The sequence below is a fragment of the Scyliorhinus canicula genome, chromosome 1, assembly GCF_902713615.1.
Source record: "Scyliorhinus canicula chromosome 1, sScyCan1.1, whole genome shotgun sequence".
Classification (NCBI taxonomy): domain Eukaryota; kingdom Metazoa; phylum Chordata; class Chondrichthyes; order Carcharhiniformes; family Scyliorhinidae; genus Scyliorhinus; species Scyliorhinus canicula.
In genome coordinates this window covers 286,284,422-286,299,145 of record NC_052146.1, presented here as the reverse complement: position 1 = coordinate 286,299,145, position 14,724 = coordinate 286,284,422, and positions in this window count along the sequence as shown.

The window sequence follows — 14,724 nt, the reverse complement described above, 5'->3', positions numbered from 1 at the left end:
CCTTTATCGGTTCAAGACAGTCCCATTTCTGCCTGGCAAAGCCCTCTTGAATGACCTGCATTAGCTCCTCCGTTGATGGTTGGGCCGTCGCAGCAGGGGTCCAAACATCAGCCATATTGTTTTCAGCTGCAACCACCACCCAGCCCTTGCTTATCTTCTTATTTCTTCCTTTTCGATCTCTTGGAGTTCTTTGTTCCATGCAGCAATGTGTGGATCCAGTACCAAATTATTTGCGCCTTCAAAGCCAGTGCTCAAAACCGCAAAAAAGGCAGGGAAAAAGGTCCAAAAGTCCGGCCAGAGTGGGAGCCACCAAATGTGTGACTTACTCCCTCATAGCCAGCACCAGAAGTCCCAGCTGAGACCTGTTGCTTGCAATTCCCGTGCTATGCAAAAACTTCAGAATCCTTCATGTGTGTTGGGGACCACAAGTATAGGAAGTGTCTCCAGCTGCTTGAGTATAAGCTCAGAGGGCAGCACGGTAGCACAGTGGGTTAGCCCAGGAGCCTCACGGTACCGAGGTCCCAGGTTCAATCCCGGCACTGGGTCACTGTCCGTGTGGAGTGTGTACATTCTCCCCGTGTTTGCGTGGGTTTTCCCCCACAACCCAAAAGATGTGCAGGGTAGGTAGATTGACCACGTTAAATTGCCCCTTAATTCGAAAAAATTAATTGGGTACTCTATAAAAAAAAATTTTTTAAAAGTAAAAAAAGAAAAAGAGTATAAGCTCAGGATTCCAAGAATGAGGGGCTGCTGGAGTCGCTATGGATCATCACAGAAGCTGAGGGCTTCCGGGATCATACTTTTTAGGAAGTGACCACCCTTCAGGCAGAGAGGGTTGGAATAGAAAATGGATATGTATCTGGGAGAGTAGGAAGAGGCAGAAAGTGCAAGTGTTTGGGTTGTGTGCCATCATCAAACAAGTATTCAACATTGGAGACTGTAGGGAGTGATGTCACCTTGAAGGAATGCAATCATGACTATGGCACCAATGGACAAGGGACTTCAAAAACATAGAAATGAAGTCATCCCAGTGGATTCCATAGTTGGGGCATAGATAAGCGTTTCTCTGACCATCATTGCGCGCTGTGCATTGTGTTGCCTCCCAATGCCAGCATAAAGGACCCTCATGGAGAGGGTGCAGAATATTCTGCAGGGGGACGGGAATGAACCAGAAGTTGTGGTATACAGTTGTACCAACAATGTGGGGAGGGCAGGCATTGAGGCCCTATGGTCAGGCTTTCAGGAGCTTTCAAGGAAGAAGTTAAAAAGTAGGCTCTCGAAGATAGTAATACCTGGCTTCCTCCCAGTGTCACACGCTAATATGTGCACCCTGATGGAGGATGATGTAATGCCATTAGGGCAGGGGGCCACCTACTGCCCGTGGCATTGAAGCCGCCTTGACATTTTAAACATCCAACTCATTTCAAGGCTCAGCTGCAAACATCAGTTAGATTTCACAATTAGCACCCCTCACATGTATTAGCCAGAGGTATCTTATAGTGGAGAGCATCGCAGTACATCAAGTTGAAATGGACACGGTCTATCAAGACTGAGGGCTGTACTATATGTTTTGCCTTCATGGTTGGCTTTCCTGAGGTTAAGTGCACCCATGTGACAATCAAGGTTCCTATAAACTGACTAGGTGTATTTATTACTATTTCAAGATGACCACCTCAAGACAATTCTGCAGGTGTATGTGAGGTATCCAGGGAGTTCACAACAATTTAATCCTCCAGTCATAGCGGTCATCATACCGGTGCCAAAGAAGAACCAGGCAACGTGCCTCAATGACTACCGTCCGGTGGCCCTGACTTCAGTTGTAATGAAGTGCATCACGAGATTGGTCATGAAGCGCATCACCTCCATACTCCCAGAACACCTTGATCCACTGCAATTCGCACACCGCTGCAATCGGTCCACAGCAGATGCCATCTCCCTGGCCCTACACTCATCCCGAGAGCAGCCCGACAACAAGGACTCCGACATCAGACTCCTATTTATTGACTATAGCTCCGCCTTCAACACTATATATCAAAGCTCCAAAACCTAGGGCTTGGCTCCTCACTCTGCAACTGGATCATCGATTTTCTGACCCGCAGATCACAATCAGTAAGAATAAACAACAACACCTCCTCCATGATAGTTCTCAATACCGGGGTCCTGTAAGGCTACGTACTTAGCCCCCTACTATACTCCCTGTACGCACACGACTGTGTGGCAAAATTTGGTTCCAACCCCATCTACTAGTTTGCTGACGACACGACCATAGTGGGCTGGAACTCAAATAACGACGAGTCAGAATACAGCAGGGAGATAGAGAACCTAGTGGAGTGGTGAAACGACAACGATCTATTGAGATCTTGGTGTACAGGTCCACAGGTCACTGAAAGAGGAAACATAGGTGGAGAAGGTAGTCAAGAAGGCATACAGCATGCTTGCCTTTATTGGCCGGGGCATTGAGTATAAAAATTGGCAAGTCATGTTGCAGCTGTATAGAACCTTAGATAGGCCACACTTGGAGTATAGTGTTCAATTCTAGTCGCCACACTACCAGAAGGATGTGGAGGCTTTAGAGAGGGTGCAGAAGAGATTTACCAGGATGCTGCCTGGTATGGAGGGCATTAGCTATGAGGAGAGGTTGATAGAGGACCTAGTCGAGTGGCTCGGCCAATGAAGGCAAGCATGCCGTATGCCTTCTTGACTACCTTCTCCACCTATGTTGTCCCTTTCAGTGACCTGTGGACCTGTACACCTAGATCTCAATAGATTGTTGTCGTTACTTGGTTTGAAGGAGTATTTGAAGGAGGTTGAGGGGTGACCTGATAGAGGTCTACAAAATTATGAGGGGCATAGACAGAGTGAATAGTCAGAGACTTTTTCCCAGAGTAGAGGCGTCAATTACTAGGGGGCATAGGTTTAAGGTGCGAGGGGCAAGGTTTAGAGGAGATGTACGAGACAAGTTTTTTACACAGAGGGTAGTGGGTGCCTGGAACTCGCTGCCGGAGGAGGTGGTGGAAGCAGGGACGATAGGGACGTTTAAGGGGCATCTTGACAAATACATGAATAGGATGGGAATAGAGGGATACAGACCCCGAAAGAGTAGAAGATTTTAGTTTAGACAGGCAGTATGGTCGGCGCAGGCTTGGAGGGCCGAAGGGCCTGTTCCTGTGCTGCACTTTTCTTTGTTCTTTGTTCTATCCCTCAATGCCATCAAAACTAAAGAACTGGTCATTGATGTGAGAAAGCAAAGTACTGTACACACCCCTGTCAACATCAAAGGTGCCACGGTGGAGATGGTTAAGAGCTTCAAATTCCTAGGGGTGCACATCACCAAAAATCTGTCCTGGTCCACCCACGTTGACGCTACCACCAGGAAAGCACAACAGCATCTATATATCCTTAGGAAACTAAGTAATTTTGGCATGACCACATTAACTCTTTCCAACTTTTACAGATGGACCATAGAAAGCATCCTATCTGGCTACATCACAGCCTGGTATGGCAGCTGCTCGGCCCAAGACTGCAAGAAACTTCAGAGAGTCGTGAACACAGCCCAGTCAATCACACGGACCTGCCTCCCATCCATTGACTCCATCTGCACCTCCCGCTGCCGGGGTAAAGCGGGCAGAATAATCAAGGACTCCTCCCACCCGGCTTACTCACTATTCCAACTTCTTCCATCGGGCAGGAGATACAGAAGTCTGAGAACACGCACAAACAGACTCAAAAACAGCTTCTTCCCCGCTGTTACCAGACTCCTAAATGACCCTCTTATGGACTGACCTCATTAACACTACACCCTGTACGCTTCACCCGATGCCGGTGTTATGTAGTTACATTGTATATCTTGTGTTGCCCTATTATGTATTTTCTTTTCTTTTCTTTTAATGTACTTAATGATCTGTTCGAGCTGCTCAGAGAAAAATACTTTTCACTGACCCTCGGTACCCGTGACAATAAACAAATCCAATCCAGTCCAGTGGTCTCGACTGTCTCAGCTCTTCACACCTTCATGCAGCCTCACTGGATGGTTAGGTGGTGATATGGGGCATCTCTTGAAAACCTGGCTGTTGACACCAGTGCATCAACCCCACCTCAGAGACACACAAAAGATTCTACACCTTCCTTCTAGCAGTACCACTGCTCGAGTAAACCATTGGCAAGCTCAAAATGCAGTTCAGGTGCCTTGACCACTCTGGTGGGTACACATTAATACAGGCGACAAGGGTTTCACACATACTGGTTTTAGACTGTGCCATGCACAATTTATTTGGCAATTCAAAAAAGACTGGATGGCACTAGAGGATATTGGTGGCACAACAGCTTCCTCAGAAGAGGAGGATGACACAAAAAAAATATGCCTACAAAGCATGAATATTTAGAGGCTCATATGAAGCACCTGGCATTGACCTGGATTCCGGAGACGCCTGAAATACCCTCATCCATGCACGCCCTTCAACTGAGGACAGTGAGCCCATCATTATCCCTGTGTCAGTTCTTGTCTTGGTGCTCAGACAACATCCTTGCGCACATCCTCTTCCTGACCAGGTCGCCACACTGTTAGGACACCATCACATAATGTCTTTTACCCTGTTGAGAACCTACAGTCTCATACTTGAACCTAACCATAGTCACTGTGTGGTTGGAAATGAGGTCACAATGACATATCCATGGGAACAACAAGACATGGCTCTTCGAAATAAAAATGTTACATTCAGCAATTATATTAGAGCTGCATCTGTGTGAATCCATTTGTGCCACGCAGACTTTCACAGCATCCTCTTGCCGTTCTGTGTGGTTCCACTCCTGTGGCTGCAGCAGAACTGGAGGCAACTGAGTGTGGGCAAACATTTGGATCCATTTGGATGTAGTGGCAGCCATCAAGGTTATTGTTCACTGGGTGCTTTTCAATATAGTCAGCATCATGTGGAGGCCATTGCCGTGTGCCTTCATCCATTCATTGGCCTATCACGTCTCCATGAGGTTGGCCACCATTACAATGGAGGCTAACGCATGCTAATATGCCAGAAACATAATGGCCACGATTAACTCATCCATAACAAAACCAGAAAATACTGAACAATCGCAGCAGGCCCTCTATCCAGCCCCACTGCTCCACGCCTCCCACAACAATATTAATCTGACCCTATTTCCAATTCTTTCCAGCCTTGACAAAGAGTGTCCCAGACTCAAAATGTTAGCTCTCTCCACAGATACTGTCAGACCTGCTGCGATTGTCCAGTACTTTCTGTTTTTGTGTCCGATTCCAGCATCCGTAGTAATTTGCCTTTATGAGCTCTTCCCTGTTCAGTGCTAGGGACCAAACTGCCTCTGGGTCACCTGACAGATGAGCACAAATTCCCTTTGTTGACCATGAGTCTGAATTCTTCAGAATTCCACTCCTCCTCTGAGGATCACACTGTCTCCTCTCTCAATTGTCATTACCCCTGCCATTCGCCGTACACCCCGGTGATGATCCGGCAGGAAATAAAAGTAAATAGTGAGTGTGGCAAATGGCTGACACAGATATGAAGCCTTTGCACTTTGCTGATGATTATATTTCTCCTTTCGATGAACATTAGTCACATGATGGATGCAAATACAAGTAATGCGCTCACTCACTCACTGCAACATCCCATCTCTCTATTGGTGACTGCTAATTCCACCCCACCAATTGCCAATGCATCCTCCTCCATTGGCGTCAGTATAGCCAAGTATGGCAGTTCAGTTCCGCCTCCTCTCCCAGAAGTTGTGTTCTCTCTTCTGCAATGAGAAAAGAAAATGGGTGAAGCTTATTATATGAGAAGTCTTTGATAAGGACGTTATCAGGGCTTTTGAGGCCTTACTGTGGGATGTGGACTGACAGCTGAATGATTTAAAGGAGGGGGTGATTGCTATCTATAGAGATGCAGCTTGAGCAGACATTCTTGGGTGTGTTTGCAAAGAGAGAGCTTCAAAAGAAATGTGTACTGGAGAAGGCTCCAGAGACAAAAGCCCACTGGCAGGCTTGCACGTCACACATCTTGTTGGACCTCATTGAAGGTCTTTCTGCATTGAATGCATGTCCGCCACACACTGTTTCCCTCTTCAGCTAAGCCTGTTTGATGAGACTTGCTGGCATCTCTCTGACATCCTCTGGAAAGAGAACCTGCCTTTGTGCCCTCACAGCTTTCAGCATCACCTGAAGACCCTTGTCCATAAATTATGAGCTGCCCTTATTTGGCATCCATCTTCCTCTTACATTTGCTTCTGCCGTTTTGCTGACCAAAATGCACAGTTCTGCAAGTGTATGTGCTACCGTTGGCTCTCTAAGTCTTGCACTCTCAATTGGGCTCTGACTGCCCTTCTTGCCCACTCCTAATTGGATGTCAAACCTGAAGCTGCCTTTGTAAATGGCTGGTCCCAGGAAACATCACCCAGATAGTCCGCCACTCATTGGGTCAGGTTGCCGAACCAGATGTAGTCCTAATGCTCTGTCAGAATCAAGATCTGTAAGATTTTGTCCAATGAGTCAAGTGCTTTAAGATGTTTTGACATGCTAACATATATTTAATTGTAAGTGTTATGTTACCCTGGTGAATAAATAGGCATTTAATTCTTTATCCTTCCAAGAAAGAAATAGGCCAAACATGTTACTCTTGTGAGGAAACATCCTCTTAGATAATCAGCCTGATTTTGAAACCTACCATCATGTGCATTGTCTTGCTCTATGATGTCCTTCCAGAATGACCATAGATCAAGAACCAAGGTCAAACCTGCGCTGTGCCTTTAAGATCAGTCAATGTGCACTATTACCCGCCTTACAAATAACATAACAGGAAATTGCAATTAAAAATACATCTATGACAAAATATTCAAAATATTATTATTCTGTGCATTATAAAGACAAACATTGGTTTTATAATGAATGTGAATTTGTTTAATGGTGTCAAGTCGCATCTAAACACACCACAAATTGGAAATGAAAATGGTTGGTACTATAAATATTTTGACCATCTGTCATCTACTGTTTCTATTCGAGAATGATTTACTGTATTTAAATACAGACATCAACTTGTCCAGTGACTCCCTTCCATTCAAATGGTTTCCAGAAATCATTGTGATCATAACACTTCATACATCCTGAAAGAATGTTCCTTTTTTGACTCCATGCTTCAACACAAAATCTTTGAAATTAATAAAGAGTGAAAGGAAATAAAGACACCGCGCTAAGATAATCATAGATATCATAGAATTTACAGTGCAGAAGGAGGCCATTCGGCCCATCGAGTCTGCACCGGCTCTTGGAAAGAGCACCCTACCCAAGGTCAACATCTCCACCCTATCCCCATAACCCAGTAACCCCACCCAACACTAAGGGCAATTTTGGACACTAAGGGCCATTTATCATGGCCAATCCACCTAACCTGCACATCTTTAGACTGTGGGAGGAAACCGGAACACCCGGAGGAAACCCATGCAGTAACGGGGAGGATGTGCAGACTCTGCACAGACAGTGACCCAAGCCGGAATCGAACCTGGGACCCTGGAGCTGTGAAGCAGTTGTGCTATCCACAATGCTACCATGCTGCCCCAATCTGCCCCAAAAAATCTGACATTGCAAAGTAAATAAATTCCAATCTGGGGGTGGTTCCTTTAAATTTGATCAGGTGATTGGTCACAAGTTCTGTTTTCCAGATACCTGATATTCAAGCTGAAGACTATAGGAGTGTCTAACAAGTGCCAACTTAAGGGCATCCTCCCGCTGATATTGAAATTTTATCGGTGTCAGGACGAGGCTAACGCCTAGTGTGCAGCCTGCCAGAATTCCCTGCTTGGGCTGGTGGCTGGGGGAGTAGAGGTACATCTTTTATATGACCTGAGTGCCCACTGAAGTACCCCACCCCTCCCCCCAGGTCTCCACATGCCCGCATTGCCCTCCCCTTCTGCCCTGGCCCTCCCCATTCCCCTCACAGCACATGCCAGTCTGGCCCCAGTGATATCACCTTCATCCCCACATCTTGGAATCCAGCTCCATCGGCAATTGCTGTTGGGACTTGATGCCTCCAGCTCACGTGGCAGGACATCCTCACTTTTGGAGGCGAAAGTTCCGCCTCAAGCCAAATAATGGTCTGACTGCCAAGCTCCCCCTCAATGTTTACACCAGGGGCAGGGAGTCCATCCGCAGCGAGAAATCCTGGCGTTTATTTCTGTCTCTGTACCTGATTTAACTCTAATTAACCCATTTTAAAGGCACGTCCTTCTCAGTTGCTTTCTTGTCAACTCTTAAATCTCAATGATGGAGCAAATAAATTGTCAGGGCAGGTCCTAGCTGACTCTTTGTCCTTGCCTTGCTATAACCTGCTTGCATTTACAGCCAGTTGAGCTGCAGGGTGCATGAAAAAAATCTAACATACGAAATGTAGCTAACTAACTGCATATCGGGGTCCAGCAAGATTAGGCTTCTTGAGATCAGAATCTACTAATCCCCTGATGTGCCTTGTACAAGATACTCTGGAACAATTTCATGCCTGAATGTTTGGGCAAAAGTTGTTAATTTGTCCTTTTAGCCGCTCGCTGCACATTCATTCATTACAGAATCGTTACAGTGCAGGTCAAGGCCATTTGGTCCATCACGCCTGCACTGGCTCTCCAAATATAAACTCACCTTGTACTAATCCCTGCCTTCTCCCCACATCCCTGTACATTGGGCCTGTCCAGAAACAGGCAGACGAACTGCCCCCAAGTATCCAGGAAGCCTTCCTCTGACCCTCGGATGGCGTACTTAATCTTCTCCAGGTGGAGAAATTCCGAGAGGTCAGCGAGCCAGTCTGCAGGTTTGGGCGGTGCAGCGATCGCCAGCCGATCAGGATTGTCCGGCGTGCGATTAGCGAAGCGAAAGCAAGGGCGTTGGCCCCCTTCCCATGTGTAGCTCTAGCTGCTCCGATACCCCAAAGATCGCCACTATTGGGCATGGCTTCACCCCCACAACCTTGGACATTGCCTTGGAGCAGGCTGTCCAGAACCAGCAAGCTTGGGGCAAGCCCAAAACATGTGGGTGTGGTTGGCCGGGCCCCTCTAGCACCGTTCACATTTGTCCTCCACCTCCGTGAAGAACCTGCTCATTCGGATTCTGGTCAGGTGCGCTCTGTGCACCACTTTGAGCTGCATTAGGCTTAGCCTTGCCCAGGAGGAGGTGGAGCTCACCCTGCTCAGTACTTCACTCCAGAGTCTCCATCCTACCTCTGTCCCCAATTTGTCCTCCCATTTTTGTCTGGTCCCATCCAGTGGAGTTCGGGCTCTGTCCAGTAGCTGTCCGTATATTTTCCCACATAGCCCCCCCTTCTCACTGCTTTGCTATCCGGTCCTCTAGTAGTGTGCTTTCTGGGGCCCCGGGGTACCCTACTGTCTCTTTGCGGAAGAAGTGCTTTATTTGGAGGTGTCTCAATTCCTGCCCTTTTGCTAGTTTCCATTCCTCGTTATTTCAGCCATTGGCGGCAGTCTGCGCCCGACGTAGAAATCCCCGACCGTCAATGTGCCCCCGTTCCGCCTCCATCTTTTGAAGGTGGTATCTAGCATGGCCGGGGGGAATCTGTGATGGGGGCCATAGGGGACATTTTGGTTATCCCTAAGTGCTGTCTCAGGGCCTGGAGTGTTGTTCCTTTACAGGATGCCTCCACCATTTGTAGCCAATCTGTGTTGGGGTCTTGTACCCATCCCCTCACATTTTCTGCCGTTGCTGCCCAGTGGTAGTATTGTAGGAATCTGTTCTGGGCCGTTTTAATCGGGAGCCCCTTCAGCTCTGTCCCTCCCCCTTTTGGGTTCACTGGGAATGTCTCGCTTTTTCCCAGGTTAAGTTTGGAGCCCGAGAAGATCCAAACCCTTTCAATATTTGCAGTATTGCCTTCAGTCCCTGCTGTGGCTTGGAGACATAGAGGAGCAGGTCATCTGCACAGTGTGAGACTCTGTGCTCTCTGTCTCCTCTCCGGATTCCCATCCAGCTTTTTGCGTCCCGCAGGGCTAACGGCAGGGGTTCGATCGCTAGCGCAAACAAGAGTGGGGACAGGGGCCCTGTCTTGTTCCTCTCTGTAGCTGGAAGTATTCAGAGCTGGTGGTGTCGGACATTCACTTTGGGAGCGTTGCACAGGAGCGTCACCCAGGCGGTGAATCCCACTCCTAGCCCAAACCGTTCCAGTACCTCGAGGAGGTATTTCCATTCAACTCTGTCAAAGGCCTTTTCTGCATCCGGGGAGACGATCACCTCTGGTGTTTTCTTCCCGGAGGGGGTCATTACCACATTCAGCAGCCGCTTGATGTTCGCTGTGAGTTGCCTACCCTTGACAAAGCCCGTTTGGTCCTCTACGATCACCTCTGGTACGCAGTCTTCCAGCCTTTTGGCCAGGACCTTTGCGAGTATTTTCGCATCGACGTTCAGCAGTGAAATGGGTGCTAATTACTTTAAATCTGTGCCTTCTTGTTCACGATCCGTTCACAATTAATAATAATAATCTTTATTGTCACAAGTAGGCTTACATTAACACAACAATGAAGTTACTGTGAAAAGACCTTGGCGCACATTCTAGCACCTGTTTGGGTACACAGAGGGAGAATTCAGAATGGCCAAATTACCTAACAGCACGTCTTTTGGGACCTGTGGGAGGAAACCGGAGCACCCGGAGGAAATCCACGCATTCACGGGGAGAACGTGCAGACATCACACAGACAGTGACCCGAGCCGGGAATCGAACCTGGACGCTGGCGCTGTGAAGCAACAGTGCTAACCACTAGGCTACCATGCCCATGATCATTGACCTTTGTACTCCGATTACTATATTCTGCTATTTTATCTTTATGCTATTAGCACTTCTTCACTCTTTGATGGCAACATTCACACCCCCTTTCGTCTCATGTCTGTGACATATTTGTCAATCTCTCTTTAGCTCTGACCTATCACTGACCTTCCATTCTGCCCAATCCCCTTTCCAACTATATAATTCATTACATTTCTATCCCCCCACCCCTTTTCTGCCATTTGGGCTCTGTCTTAGGCCATTTCTTCCGCCATAAATGTTATTATCTATCGTTCATGTTGTTTTTGTTCTTATGGCTTTGTAGGGGGCCCTCTGGCCCCCTCTTCGATCTTTTCCTGGGTACCCTCCTGGTGTTTTCTTGGATTCCTCCCTTGCTGCTCCCTTCTTGTTCCTGTCTGTTTTGTGTGGCCCTGGTGGTTCCTATTGGTCCCCCCACCTCCCCCCACCCTTCCTATCCGTTATTGGCTTCAAACAGGTCTTGGAATAGGCTGATGAATTGCTAGCATGCTTTGTGAAAGCCAGGATCCGACCCTCGGATGGTGTACTTGATCGTCGCCAGATCAGAAATTCCGACAGGTCTGCCAGCTAGTCTATAGCTACAGGTGGCACTGCTGATCACCAGGTAGCAGGATTTTCGGTGGGCAATTAAGGAAGCAATAGCGAGGGCGTCCGCCATCTTCTCCATTTAAGTTCTGACTGGTCAGATACCCTTGTGGTAAACCACTGTTACACCTTTATTAGGTGATGTATGGTGGGACCATTAACTACAGGTTCGCCGGTAGTCCCTGCCTGCTGGCTCCGCCCAGTAGGCGGAGTATAAATATGTGTGTCACCCATGCAGCAGCCCTTTCGCCAGCTGCTGTGGGAGGCCACACATCTTAGAGCAATAAAGCCTCAGTTGTATCCAACTATAGTCTTTGTTCAATTAATCGTGCATTAACCCTGAAGATTGCCACTTTTGGGCACGGCTCCACCCTCACCTCCACAACCTTGGACATTGCCTCGAAGAAGCTGTCCAGAACCTGACAAGCCTGGGGCAAGCCCAGAACATGTGGGCGTGGTTGGCCGTGCCTCCCTGGCACCATTTACACTTGTCCTCCACCTCCAGAAAGAACCTGTTCATTCGGATTCTGGTTCGGTGCGCTCTGTGCACCACTTTAAACTGCATGAGACTGAGACTTGCTGAGGAGGAGGTGGAGTTGACCCTACTTATTGCTTCACTCCAGAGTCCTCACCCTACTTCTGTCCCTAGTTCATCTTCCCATTCCAGCTCGTCCCTCCCCAGCTCGGGTCACCGGGAATACCTCAATTTTGCTGCGCTGTAGCCCGAGAAGGCCCAAACACTTTGAGGAGCTACATGATTTCCTTCAGCTGTTTTGCTGGTCCGAGATGTAGAGGAGCAGATCATCCGCATAGAGTGAAAGTTTGTGCTCTCTGCCTCCTCTTCAGATACCCTTCCAACCACTCCCATCTCGCAAGGCAATCGCCAAGGATTCAATTGCCAGGGCGAACTGGAGTGGGGGCAGTGGGCACCCTGCCTGGTGCTTCTGTGCAGCTGGAAGTATTCAGAGCTGGTGGTGATGGTCCGAACACTCACCTTGGGGGCATTGTACAGGAGTTTCACCCACGAGGTGAACCCAATCCTTAGCCCAAACCGCTCCAGTACATCAATGAGGTACTTCCATTGGACTGTCGAAATAAACATACCTTTTTGAAACATGGCTAATGTGTTCTGAACTTGCTTAAATGAGGGCTTGAGAACTACAGTGAAGTATCAAAAACCTAAAGATTACAATTTTTCATAACTTAAAATTTAAAAACTTTTTTTTGCTAACTTGCACGTCCCTCAAATCCTTTCCATCGTTCCACAAGAAGAAGTTTGCAGAAAACAGTTATTAAAGAAGGTTAAAAAAATTGTCTTTGTGCTTTTTGAGTGGCCTTTCTGATGCCCAGTGGTTGCTCAGAAAGACTAAATTTTTTATTTATTCAAGAGATATTGGCTTTGCTGATTAGGCCATCATTCATTACCCATCCCTAATTGTCCTTGGGAACATGTTGGTGAGCTGCCTTCTCGAACTGTTGCAGTCCATGTGGTGTAGGTACACCCACAGTGCTGTTAGGGGCTAAGTTTCAGGATTTGACCGAGCGATAGTGAAGGAACGGAGATACATTTCCAAGTCAGGATGGTGAATGGATTGGAAGGAAACTTCGAGGTGTTGGTGTTTGGTGTCCCATGTATCTGCTGCTCTTGTCTCTCTAAATGTTGGTCATGGGTTTGAAAGGTGCTGTCCAAGGAGCCTTATTGTGTTTCCGCAGTGCATATTGTAGATGGTACACACTGCTACTATGTATGTCAGTGGTGGAGGGTTTGAATGTTTGTGGAAGGGATGCCAATCAAGCGGGCTGCTTTGTCCTGGATGGTATCAAGCTTCTTGAGTGTTGTTGGAGCCCAGGTGTCCTTCACTCATGTGAAAGACTATCATAATTCACTATTGCATTTGGTGCACATGAGCTTTATGTTTACTAATTCATAACACACATCAGTAACCCAATGTCACCAGTCTGATGTTATCTGCAGCTTGTTTAATGGCAACAAAATAAATTGTCAACAAGAGATCTCTGTGTAATTTTAAAGACTTTTTGGTTTAAACTGGATTCATTTTGATAAATGATAGCAGCAATACAGCAAGTCAAGGACATATGTACAATGTCTAAATTTGCAGATTGCATTAAATTGGGAGAGTGGTATAGCTAATACAAAAGCAGACATGGATAAATATGAGATGATGTATTTTGGAAGGAAGAATAAGGAAGCCACACATTGCTTGGATAATAAGAATCTAAATGGGGTATGTGATCTAGGGGCCCAGGCACACAAATTATCATAAATAACAATTTAGATTCATGGATTCTGAAGAAGGTTTATTTCCAGAGATGGAATTGAAAAGTAGGGAGCTTGTTAAATTTATAAATTTGATTAGACCACACTTGGATTACTATGAACAGCATCGGGAAGGCGCAAAAATATTTAAAAAGTGTGATATCAGAACTGAAAGTTTATAACTATCCGGAAAGACTAAATAGGCTGGGGCTCTTATATCCAGAAAAGAAAAGACTAAGACGTGAACTATCATTAAAATGATGCAGGAGTTCATTAGGGTGGACAAAGAGAAGACATTTTCAAAAACTAGGGCAGTCACTCATAAATCCAATAGAAAATTCAGGAGAAACATTATTACGCAAAGTGTAGCAAGAATCGTTAGCACAGTGAGTAGTTACTGCAAATATCATTGATGCATTTAAGGGGAAGCTAATGAACACTTATAGAAATTACAATGCAGAAGAAGGCCATTCGGCCCATCGGGTCTACACAGGCCCCTGAAAGAGCACCCTACCAAAGCCCACACCTCCACCCTATCCTCGGAACCCAGCAACCCATCTAACTATTGGACATTACGGGGCAATTTATCAAGGCCAATCCACCTAACCTGCACATCTTTGGGCTGTGGGAGGAAAGCGGAGCACCCGGAGGAAACCCATGCACACACGGGGAAAACGTACAGACCCCGCACAGACAGTGACCCAAGCCGGGAATTGAACCTGGGTCCCTGGTGCTGTGAAACAACAGTGCTAACCACTGCGCTGCCGTGCCACCCTTGATGGAGAAAAGAATAGGAGGATATACAGGTTGGCCAGGATTTTCTGGTGCTACCCACAACAGGTTCCCCTCCCGCCCCATGGGCAGGAACTGAACATTTGGAGAGCCAGGTAAAAGTCCATTGACCTTCGGTGGCGCCAGGAAATCCTGACCACGGACAAGGCCAGAAAATTCCAGGTGTAGGGTTGGAAGGTGGGGGGGGGGGGGGGTCACAGGGTCAAGTATAAATAATGCCATAAAGCAGTTTGGCTGAATGGCCTATTTTTGTGCTGTAAC